General features: G+C 48.0%; 1 protein-coding gene across 1 annotated transcript in view; it reads right to left on the reverse strand.

The window, feature by feature from the left end:
- SHROOM3 (shroom family member 3) overlaps positions 1-17,930 on the reverse strand; it is a 103,872-nt gene extending 85,942 nt beyond the window's left edge. Inside the window, exon 1 of the mRNA XM_014595766.3 lies at positions 17,505-17,930. The gene's annotated coding sequence lies outside the window, so the exon portion shown is untranslated. The remainder of the gene's footprint in view (positions 1-17,504) is intronic.
- Between the last annotated feature and the right edge of the window lie 2,485 nt (positions 17,931-20,415).

Genomic DNA, 20,415 nt, shown 5'->3' on the forward strand with positions numbered 1-20,415 from the left:
GACTGAAGGATGTTTGAGAAAATGAACTCAGTCTTTGTTTTTGAGAAAGCCCTATTTCTCACTTTGTCTTGAAGAATTACTGCATACTTTGAAGGGCACTCACATGTACATTTTTAGCTTGTGCCAACTGCATGTGTCTCCACAATATTCAGACTCTATTTTGCTCTTTAAGTCAGATAGTAAGCTTCCCACAGCATTAAAATGCTTCTAGATATTGAACCTAGAGATTTTCACTCTTTAAAAGATACCTTAAATTGCTGCTTATTAAAATGTAGGTCCTTCACTGTCTGGCATGATTAGTGGGTTTTTTTGTATGTGTAAATTCAGTGTTCATGAAAGCTCCCAGGCTTTCAGTTCTGAAGACTGAAGTTATCCAGAGAGTAGATAACTTCCACTCCACAGAGTGGTAGTGGCAGCATAAAGTTCCCCACAGGGTATATCTACACAAAATACTTTACTGTGGAGTAGCATCGTTTACTGCACAGTAAGCATACATGTCTACATGTGCAAATGCTTACTGCACAGTAAAAATTGCTACACGTGAGTAAATTTGCTACCTGCAAATGCAAGTAGCAGATTTACTTGTGAGTAGTTACTTTGAAGTAACACACATGTAGACACCAAACAGGAGCAAATTTGCTCCCAGTCAGCCCCACTGTTAGGGGGCCAGCCTCAGGCTAGCCCCAGGGCTCCAAGGCCAGGAGCCTCCTCTGCCCCAGGGCTGGGCAGGCTCTATGCCCACCCCAGCCCCAGGCCCTTAAAAGCCTGCAGGTACAGTGAGCCCTGGGGCACAACAGCAGAGACTCTGAGGCCACACCAGGCCACTGTGCCCCCGTGTGCAGACCGCAGGCCAGCTGTGCCAGCTTGCCTACACCCCGGCACTTCTGCCTGGCACCATAGTGCCATGCGGCTGCCAGGCCCACACTGTCTAGGCCTGCAGGCTTCTGAAGGCTCCTGCCAAGCTTGTCAGGACCCTGGCTTAGCTGCAGGCAGCTCCTGGCTACTCAGACTAGCTCCATAGGTAACCCCTAGCAGCCTGCTCAGAGCCTGCAGGTGCTATGGCATAACACCTCACTGTGCAGCACCCAGTCTCACACTGTACCTCTGTGCTGGATGCTGCAGGCAGCTGCATGGGTCTGGCAGCACAGGGACAGCTACACAGAGGCCCAGAGAACTGGTGCAGAAGGCCCGATGGCATTATTATCACCCATACTACACCCTGAGGCAGAAATGCCACCGTCTGTGTCCCTCTCCAGAAATCTGTCTCTGCCAGCGTGAGAGGCTGGTGTTTAATTCCTCAGGGAGGGGGATCTTCCTCCCTGCCAACATAACAAAAGCCTGGTGCCTCGGATGTCGATTCTCTGGTCACCTGGGGAGCGGGAGGGAAAAGCCCTGCTCACTGGCCCAGGTGACCCGTGATGTTTTTTAAATTGGCTGGCTAGTGACCAGCACTGGCAGCTTCGATTGGACCGGGCTGTTGAGGTCAGAAAGGTTATTTAAAGGCCCGGTCCAGGAAGAAGGCAGCCATTAGCCATGCGGTCATCTAGGTGAATCTGAAACTGGGAGAGGAGCTTCACCATCTGAAACAGGCTCTCTCCTCATAACCGCATGCTCAAAGAGTGACCTGCCTCCAGAGGAAAACTCCAACCACCTCTGGATGATGCGTGTGCGTAAGCTACTCAAGATCCGACTAGATATTTAGCTTACAGTAACTCAGATGCGTGATAAAAAGGGCTACCTCAGCCTTGCTGTTTTGCTCTATAGTATTCCTCTGATATTCTTATGATACTGCTCTACCTTTTGCCCTGTTTTCACCCTACCCCCTGTAATCAATAAAGTTCTCCGTTGTGACCGGTGTGGGAGACTTATTGAGCGGTGGGTCTAAATTATGCCTAGGAGGCCCCTTAGGTCTGTGGACTAAGGGAGACTTTCCTATTAAGCCCCTGACTTGGGGAAGTGCCCCAAGTGCCTGTATTGGGTCTAGTACCCATTGAACAATCAGGCCTGTGTTTTCCAAGGTACGCAGAGCCAGAATTGAGTCCAGAGCCTTGGATGGTGGCAGCAGGAACCCCAGGCTAGCAGGTGTGCTCCAGGAAAGGGGTCGGCCAGACATGAGGCACCCCAGGGAGGGCACTCGGAGCCTGGAAGGTGGTTGGGCACAGTGAGGTGGGCGGCTCAATGCAGGAGCACCCCCTACTGGTCTGCCACACACCCCAACACCTGGGGCCCCAACTGGTCACAGAAAAACTGGAGACCTTGTGGTGCTGTGGGGTGAGGCTGAAGTACAGCTCCAGTTCGCATGGGGTGAGTGCTCCAATGCCCATGTCTACAAGGGGCTGTCAAGCCAGATGCGGGAGCACCAGCACAACCAGTCGGCACAGCAGTGCCATGTAAAGGTGAAGCCCTTGTGGTCACACTGGTCACTATGACCAACTACAATCATCAGCTGGGGAGTGCCCACAACTCCATGCCCTTTATGTGGCAGTTGATAGAGATCCTTGTGCCCCAGGACCCAAGCCACAGCCGTGCTGTGTACAGCAGCACGGGGGGCCTGTCCAAGCCCCCACTCCAGCCTGGCACCTTTGGTGATGTGTCACTGGGGGAGGGCCCCTTGAGCACCAGTAGCCTGCCCTGCTAAGCTCCCCACCCCTAGCCTCCACCAGCAGCTGAGGAGCGCTGGCCAGCACTTGCCCTGACAGTTCAGCAGCCTCAGCCTCAGCCCCAGCCATGAGGTGTGGCTGGCCATGTCACCTCCAGGTACGAGCTGCACCAGCTCCTCCCTAGGGGAGGCCCATGGTTGGGCACAAACACACCACATCCCTCTGCCCAAAGACACCACTGGGAGCCACATACTGTAACCACCAGCCAGAACCCAATGGAACCACTAGGCACACCTGCCCAGCCCACATGGTAAGCCTTGCACTGGGGGGAGGACCCTCCCCACCCCAGCCCCAGCAACCAAGCCCAACACCAGCCCCAGCCCTGGCCCTGGCCCCCACTCCCTGCCCAGGCCAGTTGTGTTCCTGTGGTCCCAGGTTCCCCACCCCCAACAGGGAGGTGGTAGATGGCAAGAAATTTTATTGAGCAGCCTGTTCCCCCAAAGATAGGCAGGCACGGGCCTCTCACATGCCAAGAAATGCATTGATGCTGGTGGCAATGTCCTCCTTGGGTGCAAAGGGCAGGGACATGTAGCACAGCCACAGGTAGCCCTCCAGGCAGTGGTGGAGGTTGCAGGTCAGCCCAGGCTTGCCCCCTGCACTGTCAAAGCTCACAGTCCTGTTCCAGGTGTGAAGATTTGCCCGGAGCACCATGGTGATCAACAGCAGCAGGATGTACTGGGTCAGGCAGCCCTCAGTCTGTGCAAATAGCTCCTCACTCAGCACCCAGGGAACATGCAGCAAGGACATGCTCAGAGCACAGCGCCAGTGTGAGGTGGGGGGTGGGCTGGTTCCAGGGTGCCTCCCTGGAGAACCCCCTACGGGGAGGGCAAGGGCACAGACAGCTCTTCACCCCAGTCATCGGGGCCCCATGCTCTCTGAGCCCAGGTGATGTGGGCTTTCTGGCAGTACAGGACAAGAGCTGGGCTGCAGGATGAGAAGGCCAGTGGGGTGGGGTCTGGAGCTGTGGCAGCAAGTGCTGCCAGGAGCCTGGCCTGTTCCGGCCTGGGAATGGGGTGAAGGGGGCAGGCTGCCCACAGACAGCACCCAGCAGCCTAGCGGCCCCTGGGGGACAAGTGGCATGGGGGCTCAGCCAGTGGCCGCCTGGGCCTCAGCCTGCCCACCCAACTTACCATGGTCCCTAGGCATTCATGCATGCCTAACCCCTGATTTGAGGCTGGGCACCTTACGGCCACGGTACAGAGCATCTTATCTCAGAAATGTTGCAAACTCTCACAAATAGCTTTTTTCTCATTATTCTGCAGGTCCTGATGCTTTAGGTAGGGGAGAAGCTGCAGCTGGCAGCAGCTGGGATTCAGGCTGAGGGTTGTTGCTGCCCATGTCTGGGGCTCTGTAGATGTGCCAGCTCCGCAGGAGGAGGATCCAGGACTGTACCCTTCTCCTGGACTGGCTGGTGAAGGCATTGGAGGACTGTCTGGTGAACGTGTGGGCCTGGTGGGTGCAGAATGTCACTCATGAGGACACGTGGAACCAGGTGGACCAAGAATTCTGGGTACAGTTACTGGCCCTGGAGCATGAGCACATGGAGGCCCTGCAAGAGCAGAGTGTGCTTGTGGCCAGGGCAGTGGAGGCCACAGAGGATGACCACTGGGTGTTGGACACTGTCCTGGCCTTGGTGGTTGGTTTCATGCCGCCCACTGCCCTACCCCTGACCACAGCCCCACCTGACCCCTTGCAGCAGCCCATTGCCTAGCAGCAGGGCCCCTCATGGGCCTGGGCAGAGGTCCAGTGCCACCTCCACAGACCAGGAGTCCCAGGCCCTGCCCCCTGCCCTGGGTCCCCTGCCACCCAACCCCCCACCTGGGACCAGCATCACCGATCCCCTTGACTCTATGTGGGCAAGGAGCCGGAGCTGCCTGCAGAGGGCCCAGGACCATGTGTTGGCTCTGCTGGCTTTGAAAACTGGCTACTGGAGGGGGAGCTGCCCATGTTGGGGGACCAGCAGCTGCCATCACCTCTGGGTGAACCCCACACCTGCCAACCTCTCTGCGGTGTGTGCGCTGGAGTGCTGGCTGCCCATCCCTGGGCTCTGCCCCATAGATGCCCCCACCCCAGAAACATCCATCTCTGGAGGGTGGCCGTACAAACCACCACATTGTTGTAAATAGTTTGCACATGGAAGAGGGTGTTTTATTGTTGATGGGTGAGGTGGCTGGTGGAGGGGCTCTGTTCTTGGGGAGAAAGGGGAGAGCGGAGCCTGTTTGTTGGGGAGGGATGGGGAGAGGGGGTCTGTTTGATGTGAGGGGAATAAAAACTGTTATTTTGAGACATGTCTGCAGTGAGCATGGTGTTGGGTGGGGGTGGGAGTGGGGGGAGGTCTTTGGGCAGCTGTCCAAACAGGCTCTAGCAGAGAGTACAGGAGGAGGTGGTTGGCCAGTGTCTCATATCCAGTGCCCCTGCCCCTGTTGCTGGGTGCGTGGCTCAGCAGCGGGGGGGGGGAGGGCGCTGTTTCTGCCCCCATAGCTTGAGCTATTGCTGCCAGGTATCCTCTACCCACTGCATCTCCTCCACCCAGCCCTCATGAAACAGCTCCCTCTGGGCCTCACAGATCTTATGCAGCATGCAGGATGCGATGATGACCTGGGGATGTTGTTCTTGGTGAACTCGAGGTGGGTGCACCAGTATCCCTTGAGGTGGACGAAGGTGCACTCCACCAGGGTGCACGTCTGGCCCAGGCACTGGTTAAAATGGGCCTGGCAGCAGTTCAGCTGGCTGGTGAAGGACTGCATGAGCCAAGGCAGGAGCAGGTATGTGAGGTCCCCAGTAAGGAGGGGTGGGACCAGCCCAGTGGCATGTCTGGCACCCCCGGAACAAAGCACTCACTCTGCACCAGGGCTGGCAAGACAGATCCAAAACATGCAGATGTCATGGGCACTGCCTACCCAGCTACCACTCACATTAGTGAAGGTACTGCAGTGGTCAACAATGGCCTGGAGCACAACAGAGTGAAAGTCCCTCTGACTGTATTAGGGGCAGTCACCATGGGGAAGACAGATGATGGGGATGTAGGTCCCGTCTGGGGCTCCAATGCACTGGAGAAAGCCCAGGGCATATAACCCTATCACCACCACCCAGAGCATGGCCTGCCCCAGCATGTCCTGGAGGGTGCCACACACCTTCAGGACAGCCTCCCCAGCAGTGGCCTTGCCCATGCCAAAGAGATGGCCTACATAGTAGAGGCTGACAGGTGTGGCCAACTTCACAAAGGTGAGGGCCAGCTGGGTGGCTCTGGGGAGGGGAAGCCACATGGCAGTGTCCTGCAGCTCCAAGTGCAGGTGGGAGCTGCTTCATGGGTTCCAGAAAGGTGGCCCAGGTCATCTTGAATGCTTCCAACCACTGCTTATCAACCCAGGTCTCCTCGATGATGTGCAGGCACCAGTCCTGGCTGGCCCAGTGGGCCCAGAGTTGGTGGGGTTGAAGGCCCAGGAGGGTGAGGGCAGCCATGGTGGTGGTGTCCAGCAGCATGTCATCATCATCCTTGCTGGGGTCTGAATACCAGGACAGGGTCTAGATGGTAGCTGCACAGTGACAGTGGCCCTGGGATGGTGCAGTGTGCCTGGGCAGGCAGTTGCTGCCCATGGGGGAGCCAGTAGGGCCCAGACAGCCATGGGCCAGCGATTGGTCAGTGTGGTGGGCCAGCAAGGCAAGCATGGTGGCCAGCAGAAGTCCAGGACACTGGCCATCACTGCCAGAAGTTGGGGCTGCAGCAGCTTTGGCGTAGAGAGGCAAAGGCAGCAATGAGACAGCTGATACCTGCTGTCCCTGCGCTATGCATGCTCCTCCTGGCCAGGAAAGCAGCTGGCCAGGAAGCAGGGAGCTGGGCTGTCTTTTCAAGATGGCTGCTGGCAGCAGTGGCTGGAGCCTCAAGCTCCCCCTGGTGGTGGCAGGGGCGCATTGCAGGGTTGCAGGATGTGAGAGAAGTTTGCCGCTAGGAGAAGCAAATCTGCTCCCACGTACCTCCATGTATAGATACCATACCATTTATTGCCTGGGAGTGTTTCTTGAGTAGTTGCATTTCTGAGCATGATTTTCACAAACCGCTTCTCATGAGTAGTTTCTTTGGCTTTTTACTTACAAGGCTCTACTACTTTACATGATTTGAAGATCTTATTAATTGAGTTGACTACTAGTAGTGTAACTGGGGATGGGAGAGGAAGCAGAATGGGACCAGTTCCAGGTGCCAACTTAAAGGGGGCACCAGAATGTTGCCCCCCCACTTGCCAGCTGAAGGAGTGGGTGTAGGGATACCTGGGAGAGGTAGGACCATCTTACCTTCCTCCTTTCATGCTTGCCAGAACTTTGCACTGTTGTTTAATCCAATAGTGTCACAATTTAAAATGGTAATAATCTAATATTTTCTCTAAACCTGACCCTAAATGCTAAACATTTTACCCTAGCCTGTGCTAGAGAAGTGTTAACCCTGTTTGGAAAACAGTTTCATTTAATATCATCTCAAACACAAACAGGCATACTAAGAAAGTCAATTTCCACTTGCTCCTAGTCCAGAAAGGGCAAGAAATATCAAAGAAGAACTCAAAAACTTCCTTGTGGGAGATTTCTCACCTAATTCTCAGATGAAAGAGGACAAGGTATGCTCAGACATGGTTGCATCAGCTTTCAAAAAGCACAGCTACTGTGGTAACAGGCATCTTAGTTATACAAATAAATACAAATATAGGTAGTTAGGCAGATAGCTGGAGACCTTTGGATGCTGATTTAAACCAAATCTGAAACTCTAAATCTTTGGAAGTTCTTTATGAATAGTAGCACATAGCAGCACACTCTCCTCTGGTGAAGCCTCAACATTCGGAATGGAACTGAACCTTCCAAAAGTTCTGGAGTATTCAGATTGAGGCATTTGTATGGTATGCTACAGAGCTAAGGGTTGGTCATAAAGTGCTGGATCATAGCTCTGGATCCAAACTTCTGTCACGTTTCAGGTAATTCAGATCCAGAAGTTTAGTTTAATTCATTTCTAGTAGAAATGAGGGCTGAGTTTTGATGATGAACTAATACAGATAAACATTTTTTGTGAGAATAATAATTGACTCATAGCTATTTGATACTGTGATTTACTGAATATAAGTGAAACTAATACAATTCTTTGTATACAGCCTAGCTTGCATAGATGGTGAGTTACCCTATGCAAAATTCACTCAATACTGATTACACCATTTGACTCCTCAGATAGATTATGGAATAAAAGGACACTATTAGCAAACAGAAAGCACATGGGCTGGAAAACACATAAGCAAGCAGAAAAACTCATGGTACATGCCAAGAAATCTAGTAACTAGAAGAAAACAGAAGTCACGCTTCCATGAAACTTGGAGGAAGGGATAGAAATTACACATAAACTGGTATAAGTGATCGGAAACTGTTCAAATCTGTAACACAACAGAAGTTCAGTGCACATAAACCACTTTCAAAATGGTTGAAACAGGTTTAAGATAAACCTGGATGGATGTAGTATCAGGCTTAACTGATTTAGGTTAAATCTGTTTATTGAACATCTGTTCCAGATTCCCCTCCAAATTCAAGTCAACTAACAGTCCTCCAGCATCCCGGGATGCTTTGCACCTCCCACAATCCCTCCCTTTGCAGGGTGGGCAGGCTAGCCTTGGCCCAAGCTGTCTGCTCCAGTAGAGCAGGGAGGCGTGCTCTAGTGTCCCCCAGCTTCTGGCCTGGGCCACTGCTGGCATGTAGCTGCATTTCCAGAATCAGAAGTGAATGTCTGTTCACTTGCTTATTGGCTCAATCTATGCATCTTAGACTAACCTGCAAAGACTGAATTGATTGCGCTCTGAGCTTTTTGACTGTCTGTACTTAGCCACCCCCCCTGAATTAGCCCTTCATTTTAGGCCTAATTTTACAATTAAATAGTAAGTATAAGAAGAACTCACAAAAACAGGGTCTGGAAACTGAAGCCATTCTGCACATTTAGATGATGATAAACAATAAACAAAAAAATTCTTCCATGTGATTCTTTGTAAACTTGGCCCTTGGAACAGAAGCATTTCCAGCTAGCCAAACAACCGCTAAAGCAGCTGCATTAGAGACAAATCTGATCCTGGTTCAAACATGCCCTAATTTTGGAGCCAGAGTTCAAGATCTAGACTGAAAATACCCAGTTGTGGCTGATGGGCAAGATTTTCAAAATCACACAGCACCCACAATTACAGCCTGAATTCTGAAAGTACTCAGGACACTGGATATTTGTGTGCTGAGCACTTGTGAAAATCTGGCCCCAACTTGGGTGCTTATATATGTAACCCTTCTGCTGAGCACCTGTCAGCAGCAACAAGGGTCAGGTTCAATTTTGGAGTATTAAACATATATTACCTTGGCTTCAGCCCCCACTCAGTCTACCTGGGAAAACCAAATGAATCACTAGGGTGTCCAATAAAACCAACAACCTTTCTCTTGCAAGCAGGGTAAACACAACTTTCAAATTTATTACAAAGAATAAAGAAAAAACAAAACTAAACACTAACAATAATTTTAAAATACTATAAACAACAAAACAAAGTCTATAGGTGGCACTCTCTTGGGGAGGCTTTATTCATACCCAGGCAGTCTGGGGACTCCCAAAAGGGTAGTTTGGGGGGCCTGCACCCCTATACCTATCCTTCAGCAATGCATTGGAGAGGGGGGCCCACATCAGAGAGTCCTATGAGCTGTTCCATGGGTCCACTGTGCTGCAGGGAGCTGCTAGAAAGCATAGGCCCTTCTGCATTGCAAATGGCCTCTTGTTGCGCTGTGTGAAGCTGCAGCATTGATCTCCACTTCCACGTGGTGGCTTTGAGGGGTTAACTGCAGTTTCCTGCCCATGCAGAGTTTGGATTACGACTAGAAACTTTGGGGCGCAATATGCTGATGAAAACTGCAGTTAACCCCTCAAAGCCACCATGTGGAAGTGGCATCACTTCCCTCCCTCCCATGCATCCAGACCATTGTCTTAAGATTCCCTCCAGGGAATCTGTGGGACCAGTTTGGTGACTGGCCACTTCACCAAGAGGGCTAACCACCTTTAAATTGATTAGTCTGCATTACCAGTGTTCAAATAATATTGCTCCATAACTGGGGCCCTGTAGTGATGTCAAAAATGTTATTTAAGGGTCAGGCTACTTGGACTGGCTCTCTCTCTTTTTCCTCCTCAGCGGTTCTGAATACTGAAAACTGAATTGGGAGCCAGAAAAGCCTACTTCCCTTGGTGGGGGGAGTCTCCCCTCGCTCTTCACTGAAGAAGCAAACTGGTCTCACAGGTTCCCTGGAGGGAATCTTAAGACAATGGTCTGGACACATTTGGGGGGAGGGGGATGATTCTTTTTCAGTCCCATAAAAAAACACAGCATACAACGACCAATCACACACTTTACCACACACAACCCCAAGTGTGTGTGGGTGTTACATATAGCAACAAGCTATTTTGAAAATCTGGCCCCAGTTACAGGTTGTAGGCACTTGAAAATCCAGCTGTATGGTGATAGCAGTAAAACCTCTGGCCCAACCATTTTCAGAGGGAGTTCAGACTCAAAAGCTGAATCTGAATTTTGCAGTAGAAACCCATCTCTGCTATCTAATCTAGCCATTTTTTTGCATTTCTTCCTGAAAAGTTTTCCTATATTAATAAACTCTAGTTGAAGGAACATTAGGAAGCAGAGAACATTCTCTAGGGTTTATCAACTAGCTCAGGTTAATGATCTAAAAACACCTCTTTCTAGGCAGGCCCTAATCCCTGGGGTATGTCCTACTCTTCAGTCACATGTGTGTAAGTATCACCCACATCTTCCTGGGCCAGATCCTCAAGTCATTCAACAGCAGGACTCCCACTGACTTCTATTCTTCTTGACTCTTCTCCAATGAGGATGGAGTAAAATCTGAGCATGATTTTCACAAACTGCTTCACAGAAAGATTAGCATTCTTAGGAACAGTGCTGGCAACACTCCTACGAATGCAGCCCAGTATGCTGTTAGCCTTCTCCACAACAAGGACACACTGTTGGATTATATTCAGTTTATTGACCACTGTAACCCCCAAGTCCTTTTCTGTAGAGCTGCTGCTTAGCTAGTCAGTCCCCAAGTCTGTAGTGATGCATGGGATTGTTCTGTTCTAAGTGCAGGACTCTGCACTTGGTCTTACTGAACTTCATGAGATTTCTTTTGGTCCAATCATCCAATCTGTCAAGGTCTCTCTGAATCCTAGCCCTACCCTTCCACATAGCTACTATTCCCCCCAGGTTGGTGTCATCTGCAAACTTGCTGAAGGTACATTCCATTCCATCTTCCAGATCGTTGATGAAGATATGGAACAAAACCAGCCCTAGAACTGACCTCTGGAGCATTCTTGATACCTGCTGTGAATTAGACATCAAGCCACTGATAACTACCCTTTGAGCCCAATGATCCAGCCAGTTTTCTATCCACCTTACAGTCCATTCATCCAACTCATACTTCCTCAGCTTGCTTGCAAGAATGTTGTGGGAGACCATATACAAAAGCCTTGCTAAAGTCAAGGTACATCATGTCCACTGTTCTCCCCACATCCACACGGAAGAGTAAGGGGAGAGTGGAGGAGCAAGAGTTCCTGTACTTAGACTGTACTTTTTCACTGCTTTGCACCTCCACTTGCTTATCTTTTAGTGAACCTCAGGAGCTGCAACCCATCAGCTGAGAAACATGGGTCAAGGTGTTACTGTCCCTTTGACAGGAAAGGGGTGAGCTGATAGAGTGGGTGGAACTTTTGAAGCATATAAAAAACCCAGTGTCCACAGGGGACAAACTAAGAAAGTGTAATACTTGCAATTATTTGCTTTATTTCCCCAGTACATTTCAAACTTGACTGCCAGCTCGAACAGGAGAATGCTTATAATATGATACAGGCTAAAAAGAAAACAGCTGTTAAATTGGTAAAAGTTTCAACCCTTCTCTCCTCTAAATGGCTGCAGAAACTGGAGAGATGCAGCACTTCGAGAAAGTTCTCAGTATCTCAAAGGAGCCAGGCAATGCCTTGGCTAACAAGATTGCCTTGGATAATAATATTTGTCTTGTTAACCTGTCAAATGTATCAAGGTGTATAGAGTTTGCAGCAATAATATCCCAAACCTCCCCTCTCAGTGATACTTCAGTGCTTGTCAGAGGTGACTTGAGCAGGGTGCAGGGCCCAGGGCAAATCAGCCTGTGTGGGGCCCTATCATGAGGAAGCCGGTGGTGGATTTGGCTGGGGAGGGCTGCCAAGTGGCCAGTGGTGCCGGATTCGGTGGTGGATGTAGCAGCAGGGGGAGGGGGGTGCTGAGTAGCCAGATGTAAAGCCACTGGCAGTGTGGAATCACCGTGGCCACTCCACCCAACTCCGTGGGGCCCCTCAAAAGTGCAGGGCCTGTGGCGGCCACCCCAATTTGCACCCCACCCCGCCAGGGACAGCACTGGTGCTTGTTCCTGTTAATGTAAGGCCAGGTCCTCATGTCACGTAAATTAGCATAACCCCACTGAAATCAGTAGGCAGTCAAGTCAGTGGGTTTGCACCAGATTATAGGAGCTGTAGACCAGACTGTGTGTCTATTAAAGCTCTCTTTGATTCTTGATCTCACCCCAACCTGATGGAAGACATAGAACTACAGCTGCTCAGCTTAAAAAATTGCTCTGAAGGGCTTTGGCATTCACCAGAGTCACATTCTGTTTCTCCCTTTAATTTTAGCATCTGTCCTTCCTTCCATTCATTTGAGAGATATGAGGGAAGGAAGAAGAGAACAACAGCTGAGGGAGGGAGACAAAATGCAGCAATTCAATTGTAACCAGGGTGGTACGTAGAAAGGTATCCCCTCTCCAAATGAAGGGATGGTCAGTGGGTTGCAGGTATGCTGAGGGAAGCGTGGCTGCCTAGCTGTATGCAGCTCCCCTCCTCTTCCTACAGAGCAGAGAGCCAGGACTTTCAGTGAATCTTAACTATGTATAGATTTAATATTAATAAATAATTTACAACTTATAATTATCAACTTATACACACATACAAATATATATACAGTTATAAATTCACCCAAACACACTTTAATTAACCCTAAACCCATGCATAGGCCTGGTTCCCTGTGGACTTTGGGTTAGACTGCAACCCTGCCCCTCTTTCAGTGACCTGAAGGGCCTGAAGGAGAGGGGGCACTCACGGATAATACAGGGTCTAGTTGATGGACCAGTAACAACACAATTGGCAGTCATGGGTTAACAGTTTTCATAAGGGGTTACATCACATACAACACATTTACATAAAACACTTCATACAATGCCCAGTATACCAATACCGGGCAGATTATAACACTATCCTAATATAATAATAAAGGTGCAGGATTACCCCAGTGATCCCAACAACATAAAGGAGAAAAAAAAAACAGAATGCAACAGTGGCATACAGCTGTGCCCAATGAAGAAATGACAACACGGAGGGAAACCCCGTCACCCTATAGGGCACCCTTGACTCCGTTCAGGCTACTCAGCTGGCAGGGTCCTAACCCAGGGATTCCACCCCCCACCACCCCTCCCAGCAAGCTGGAGCCCTGAATCCCTATCTTTGCCCACTGTCCCCCACAATGGGAGGGCACACAGAGCACTGTACATAGTCTGCACAGGGAAGAAGGTGCTTTATTGGTGGTGGGTGGGGCTCTGTGGGTCAGGGGGGAGAGGGAAAGAATTCTGTTGTTCAGGATGGAGGGAGGAGGGGATCTGTTGTTCAGGAGGGAGGGTGATGGGGCCTGTTGTTTAGGAGGAAGGGGGCAGGAAAGGGCCTGTATTTGTGGAGGGAAATAAAGTGCTTTCCAATGTCTGCAGTGAGCATGGTGCTAGGGGTGCATGGTGGGCCTGGGGTCTGTGGCCATCCATCCAGGTGGGCTACAGCAGCGCCTGTTGCACCCGGTATCCTGGCCCCTGCTGCTGGGGGTATGGTTTACCAGAGGCCTCAGTGGTGAAGGCCCATCACTGTTGCCACCACTGCAGCTGGCACTCCTAGTGGCAGGCGTCCTTTGCCCTCTATGCCTCCTCTGCCCAAGCGTTCTGGAAGAGCTCTCCCCAGGCCCCACAGATCTTACGCAGCATCCAGGCTGCAATGGTGACTGGGGGATGTTGGCCTTCACATCCTTGAGGCAGGCAATGAGTGCACACCGCCTTCAGGTGGCTGAAGGCACACTCCACCAAGGTGCGGGTCCAGCCTAGGGACCAGTTAAAATGGACCTGGTGGGGGTCCAGCTGGCTGGTGTAGGGCCACATGAGCTAGGAAAGGAGTGGGCAGGAGGGGTCCACTATGATCCCAGATCAAATGCATGTGTAGATGCACTCTGGGTCTACTGTTCACTGCTCCCATAAGAGCGAGCTTGCAGGATTGGGTCCACTATGAGACGCTTTAGTGATATCTATCTTAAGTCTTGATTCAGCAGTGTTTAAGCCTATGCTTTAAGTATGGCCTAACAATTGTAAAGAGGCCAGGTACTTAAGCAGTTGCCTAACCTTATGCTTATCAGTTGCTCATGACCTTCAAGTTAGCATAAAATCTGTTGAAAATATAAATTAAGCCTGAGTGTTGCTTATCATGTGCTTGCATGGTGGCACAGCCTCAGAGCCCAGTCATGACTCAGGACCCCACTGTGCTAGATGCTATACAACCACAGAGAAGAGAGATGACTGATAGCCCATAGAGCTTCCAGTTTAGGCAAAGCACATACAATCTAACCAGGCAAATATAAGAACCAGGAGGCTTTTGTTTCCTCTTTGGCTGAGAATTTAGGATTTTTTCTTAGATTTATTCACTCCAAGGATGTTTAGGTGAAGCCTATTGCTGGCACAGGGTTCTATTTTATATTGTAAAGCTGTAGACAGGATACTCACCCACTTTAGCGGCAACCATTTGTGCTGCAGGATAGGAACAATATGGGTATATATAGTTTACTGTATATTTGACCCTTGGCTGCTTGGAAAAAGCTACATCTCAACTAACCATGAGCTGGGCTCTCAGAAACAAACATCTGTAATCACTAAAAGGGCAGGCTGAATTCTTCCCTACTAATAACGGCAATCCTTATTTCTAAGCAGAGCTTGTGTCCTTCCCTTGATTTTACCCAAAAGGCACCGAATGCACAAAGGTGTTTTACTATCTTGCTTGCTTGGAGAAAGGAGGAATTTGGAGCAAGAAAAAGTAGTAAGAAATGTTGGCTATGGCCCTGAAACTGCTATTTCTTTAAAGGGGGAAGGATGGGAAGTTATAGGAGCTGGTGCTCTGTTACCTGGAGGACTGGGAGCGAGGAACCCAAAATTGGACCTATAAAAACATTCCTGCTTAGAAGAATGTACAAGTGAGAGTCCTCACAAGCATCTGCAATGGGTAGGGATATATGTAAATGTGTGAATGTGTGCTTTTGGGTGCTTAAGGGCTTTTAGGTGCTGAACAGGCGGACACATGCTAGAATAGGTGCGAGTGGGTGACCTTGAATGAATGGGTGGGTATTGACAGGTAGCAGATGCAGGAGGTGAGAGAGGGGAGGAGGACATGGGGAAAGGAAATGAAATGCATATAAGAGCAAAAAACTGGGGAGATGCAGGGGAGACAGAAAATACAGTGAAGCTGTCAGATAATTACCTAAGGAAAGGAAAATTAAGATACAGAGAAAGGAGGCAAAAAGATACCATCATTTAAGATAAATACATTATATAGTGTGTATGTGTAAAATACAGAGCATATATTAAATATCATTTAATATAATAATATAAAATCATATAACCTTGGATTTTAATTGTATTTATAACAGGAAAAAAGCAGTATGGAGGCAGAAAGAGAAAACAAGGTCCTTGGATCACATCTTCAACATCTGGGAGATCTGGGGTTGCAGGGGAGGTTAGTTGCCAATGTTGCAATTAAATACAGGAGCATCATTACAGGGGTTTTGGTTGATGGGCAGCTCAGTTTGGTTTCCAAAGCAAGTTTGAGAGGAAAGGGAGTAAAAGAAGCAATGCCACTGCAGACACTAAGGTAAAACCCACTATGGTAGGTTCTATTGTAGTCATTGAGGGGGTGGGTGTTCATATTACAAATATATGGGGATGCTTGTCTACAAGTTTACTGCAAATACAGATGATTGTACAATAAAATATGGGGTTGTTTTACTTGGAGAAAAAATTACTGATTGACTGATGATGAACTATGTCCGGTGTCATATTTCTGGGCACACATGCAAAATTCAAGAATCAGGATTAGTCACTTCCTTTTGACTTGATAAATTCTGCTCTCAGACTAGGCATGCTGCCTATAAGCTCACCAAAATGTCTAAACATGTCAAAACGAGATGTTACCAGTCCAGCATCACAACTGAAAAGTCACATATATGAGACAGAAAATTACTGAAGATGGGAATGCAATCAAAATATAAAGAAGTGCTTCCCATCATATCTGGGGATTCTGTATCTCATTAGCAAGCTCTCACATTGAGACTCACAAGAAAGTATGTTAGTTAGGGGCCTAATCCTGTATTCCTTGCCTACTGAACAGCTCCCACTAAGGTCATGGGCAGTTCTGAGTGCACAAATAATGTAGCAAACCATATAACATGAAAGATATAGCAGAAAATCAAAGACTTCAGTGGCATCAGGAAATCCCTGATCCTGGATGTTCAGTAAAATCTGTTCATTTATTGGCTCATTTTAAAGTAAGCCTATGAATCTCAAACAAAAAACAAACTTACAAGGAAAGTAAATGTCTGATCAAGTATAGTAACACAAATACTTTACTAATTGTCCATTGCAACAAAAGAGACAGAGAGATGAAAGGAAATCTGGGTTCATTTTTAAGATGATTTTTTTATGTTTTAGTAACAAGTTCCCATATATAATAAGCACTAATAACACAGTATGTGTAAGGTACATAAAGAGGAAACCTCTTAACTTATTTTTCACATGCTGTTTTAAGTGTAATCATTTATAGGAGGATAATAGCATTGTCCCTCTAGTGGCCAACAAAAAACAACATAACTACATAAATGCCATGATTTTTTGTATCATTTGGTCTGTATTGAACTTGGCTGGAAATCTACACTTGTTTTTAGTCTGCTCTCTATGGAAAGAAACATCTAGAATATACTTTGATTTCCTCTTTCCTTAAACCATAAAAAGGATAACACGAATTCCAACATGACCCATTTTACCACAATTAAAAAAAATCTCAAAATGCAGAATGTAAAAGAAAGATTAAAAAATATATATATTCAAATAATACATCCCTTGGACCAAATTCATCTCAAGTGACTGACTTCAAGGGGTGAATCTGGTATACTTTTTATGCAATTCCATATAATCAAAATGAACACTTTTCTTTGTTTTGCTTTAAAATAGCTAGTTAGTTTCTTCCTCCAAGTGGAAGCAGTAATATCCATGGACCTGATTCTCATCTCACACTGGTTTCATACCAGCATAATTCTGTTCACTCCACTACTGTTGCTCTTACACTGGTGAATTTGAGAAAAGAATCAGATTTGCTAGTACAATATGTCAGTCAATATCATACTGCATCTCTCTCGCCCATTTACTATAGTGAAATTGTTTTCTTAGCTAATAATCAACCATAATAAAATCACAGTTTCCTCCTTGGCCAAAGTTCTCCAAATAAGACACTACAGTTATACAGACAATCCTTCTACACAGATTACTCAATACCCCTGCTTTACTTGTCGCAAACACTTCCATTGCAAGTGCAAGGATTTTCTGTTTCTTGTGGTCATTAAGGAAAAATACAATCTTGCAAGTATTCAGAATTTTTATGGCTCTCACTAAAAGCCCTGCTTGGAGGCCAGCACTTACCATTCTTAAAGCAAATCTTCAGTTCCAGACAAGGGCATTTCGCTCTCCAGAATCCTGTCAAAAATCCAAGTTCAAATTTTTTAGCTTCCAACTCCCAGAGGCTGCTGCTGGGAGTAAGCAAGACATTGCTTCTCCAAGGGGATAATTCAGAATCCTCTGCAACAATAGCCTGCTCTCTGCAGCCTCGATCCCAGTACGTCAAGTGGCAGTGCCTCAGTACAATTCCATCTGCTCACATCCGGCATCCAAAATGGACTTAATGCCAAGCAACCCGAGAGAGGCTTCCCATGCAGTTGACAAACAGTCCTGACAAGGAACATAACTCACACATATTTGCTGCTCCACTCTGAGTGCTGGCCTGGCAAACACAAGACTTTCTCCAACTCTTAAGCAATCAACCAGTCTTTTCCTCCTTCCCTCCCTCTCCCAGGTAATCCCACAGGAAGCTTGCTCTGATTGGCTGAAGGCACTCAGGAACGTATTTGCATTTAAAAAGCATTGTGGGGGGGTCCCCCTTCTAGTCTGAAAAAGGATCTGAGATTCAAAAGTTAGGCTCTGCTCTCTCTCAGTCCTGCTCCTCCTGTCATTGTGTTCACTGGGGAGAGGGACCCATTGCTTTCATTGCTAAATTAGGAAGGCATATTCTTTCTGAATTTAGATTAAAAGTAAAAGTCTCTGCCTACTTTTAAACCACTTTCCCGCTCTCCAAGCTGATCAAATGGAGCATTGATAATAAGAGGTAAAAAGTTCACTGCTTTTAAAAAGCTCACGTTACAGCAGGGGGAATAAACCTTTTCCCTCTGTGGTTGTTCTCTCTGAGATTGCTATAACAGCACAACCAGAGACACTGAACCAAACCCCCACTGTGTCAAAAGGAGCCCGATTCTCTTCCCATACCAACCAGAAGTAAATCCACTCCAGCGGACCCAATTCCCTGATCCCTCTCCCATGCAAGTCCACTCACTTCTGTGGTGTTAAAAACTTGCTCCAGGGAATGCAAGGGGGCTGGTGCAGTTATATAGGTCTAAAACTGGCATCAGTAAGGGGGAAAAGAATCAGGCACCGTGGATTCACAAAACAAAATGAATCAATTCCAAAGCTGGACTCAACCAACGGCCATTTTGCCGGAGGCTGCAGAATATTCAGGACCCATCCCTGCTCCACCAAAATCAGTCAGAGCTACTGACTTCATTAATTGTGAGATAGAGTCCAGCATATTCTCTGGGACAATTCTTGCTCTCTTTCACCCATGTCCATTTACTATTACACTATTACTGTAGCTGTCTAGGACCAACCTTTTAGGTTATTCAGCCCTATCTCCACAAGTTCTTAGCTACCAGGATAACATGCAAAACATCCATCCCTCACAGACAGCACCAGCTTCTATTAGTGAATATGATCCCCTAAAGCAGTGGTGCTCAACCTCTGGCCTGTAGGCCAAATCCAATCCACAGACTAAATCTAGCCTGCAGGGATGTGTCATTTGGCCCGTGGGGCTCCTCGTGGGTCCAGAAATTTGGTAGCTTGGAAGCAGTGGCAGCATAAATTGCAACAGCTTTTAGAGCAGGGCAGGGCTCATGGTGAAAGGTAGCTAGGAAGGGAATAACCACGCTCTACGAAATAACACCAATTCATAACATCGGGGGAAATGGAACGGTGCCGCTTCGCACAGCCCTACCATTTCGACTTGCATTTCGACGTTTCAATGGAACCGCATTTCGTTTCAAATTTCGTTTCAATTCAAAACCACTGTTCCGTTTCGTTTCGTTGAAACAGTTTCGCTGTTTCGATGTTTTGTCCATAGGCTATAATGAAGAAGCTTGAAACAGCCTATAACTTTGTCATTTCTGGCCTGATTTGGATGCAACTTACAGGAACGGTAGCCTCTTCTGAGGGCATGAAGCCTGACAAGTTTCAAGGAGATAGGTGCAAGGGATTCAGAGAAACTGCTGTTGAGGAGATTGATGCAGGGGGAGTCTGGGTTCTGGGGCCCTAGCTGCTGACAGGCAAAACTCGTGACATTGGTGCTTGTGCAACTGACTGTGTCTGTGTTGGGGCAGAGGGGGGTGAAAACTGCAGGCCTGCTAGGCCCTGTTGTGGCCATGAAGCCTGCCAGCTGTCAAGGAGATCGGTGCAGGGGAAGTCAGGGTTCTGGGACCCTGCACCTCTAGCTGCTGACAGGCAAAACTTGTGACATTGGTGCTTGTGGGATTGAGTGTGTGTTAAGGTACACCCTCACTGGCGCTGGGGCATCTACATTATATAGTAGTGTGCCCCAATGAGGCATCCTCCTCCCCTGCTGCCTTTTATGCAGTTTTTCCATCCCCCCCCAGAGCACTGGGATTGGAAGGGACCTCAGGGAAGGGTGACAGTCACTGGCCAGCTACACAGTTAATCATGAGAGCACTCCTCACCCCAGCTTCCTCCCTCTTCCCCCTCCCTCTCCTTACTTTAGTTTCTGTTTCCCTGAAGGCAAGCCCAGCTTGATCTTTGAAACTTGAAGCATTTAAAAAATTTCGAAACATTTCGACTTGCCTCGTTTCGTTTCAAGGCTGTTTTGAAGCTCTCTGTTTCATTTTGATTTTGCTGTTTTGAGCTCAAAATGAGTTGAAACAGCATTGAAACAAAACTGCCAGTGAAAATTCACACAGCCCTAGGAAATGGCCCCAGAACTTTCATACATCATCTGAAAAGCAGAGAAATAAGCTCATCTTTCTCCCAAAACACTGCTAATTTTTAAACTGTCTCTTATGGCAATACTGTTCTAGAATAACTCTCTTGACATCACCCAAGGTACATTAACCATTGTAATGTAATCAAAATCAGAATGAGAGCAGAATCAGCTTCCCATCTTGAAGGCAATCAAAGTACATGGACAAATGAACTGACTTCAGGGCTCAAAAATCTAACT

Source organism: Alligator mississippiensis, chromosome 2, assembly GCF_030867095.1.
Source record: "Alligator mississippiensis isolate rAllMis1 chromosome 2, rAllMis1, whole genome shotgun sequence".
Lineage (NCBI taxonomy): Eukaryota > Metazoa > Chordata > Crocodylia > Alligatoridae > Alligator > Alligator mississippiensis.